Here is a 1,102-nt window from a genome sequence, read left to right on the forward strand (position 1 = left end):
AGCTAGTGCAGAGATGATAGAGGAAATGTGTTGAGTGAGAGAGATGAAGGAGAAAGGGTTGAGAGGAATGAAGGAGGTGAGTAAGGGTTTGAGGTTTATTTTTTTTAATTTTGAGAATGAAAATTATTAAAATAAGACAAGTGTTTTTGATTTTTCTCAATTAGGGTAGGGATGACACAGAAAATGTTGGGATGAAAAAGATGAAAGAGAAAGGTCGAGAGGAATGAGAGAGGTGGATAAGGGATTGGGGTTTTTTTTATTTTTTTAATTTTGAGAATGAAAATTATTAAAATACCCTTANNCTTAAAACTTAGAATTCATGATATATAGGGGTATTTTTGTCTACTGAAACCCGATACACATTGCTAAAATGTACCAACTGAAAAACAGGCGTACACAAGTTAGCAAACCCCATATATATATATATCAACATAAAAAAATATTTAAAATATTACTTTAACTAGAGATAAAATATATTTACAATATATAAATATTTGATATAAATATTTGATATGTATATGTAGATGAGAGAAATTTCACGTATTAGAGATAAAATAGATTTATAATATACAAATATATATATTAACTTCAATTTATATGTTGATTTTATAAATCTTATACGTTTGCATAAAATTTAAAATTCATTTATTAAAAATTAAAGATGAAATTAAGTGAAAGTATAAGATGAAATTGTTGCAACAGTTGGTATGAGAAGAATAATAATAAGCGGTGGTGGAATGAATGAGGGAGAGCAAGATCCAAAACAGAAAGATATGTTAGCATGAAATAGAAGGAAGAGAAGTATGCTAAGTTGGAGAAGAAGATAGATATGAGTTATTAGACTTAAAGGAAAGGACAATTCATTTGGTCTATATATAACAATATAAATGTAGTCTTTAACCTTTGAAAAATATTCTCTCACACTTAAATTTTTTATATTTTACAAAAAAATTACAAAATTTTACAATTTTTTAAACTATTTTACCCTTATATTATATATCAAACGAGTGTAAAAATACCACATCATATTATTATTCTTAACCTTTTGGTGTTAGGCAGAGACAACCCTTGTGATGGACAAGTTAGGCACTATACCATTCCA

The sequence above is a fragment of the Vigna radiata genome, unplaced genomic scaffold, assembly GCF_000741045.1.
Source record: "Vigna radiata var. radiata cultivar VC1973A unplaced genomic scaffold, Vradiata_ver6 scaffold_179, whole genome shotgun sequence".
NCBI classification, from domain to species: Eukaryota; Viridiplantae; Streptophyta; class Magnoliopsida; order Fabales; family Fabaceae; genus Vigna; species Vigna radiata.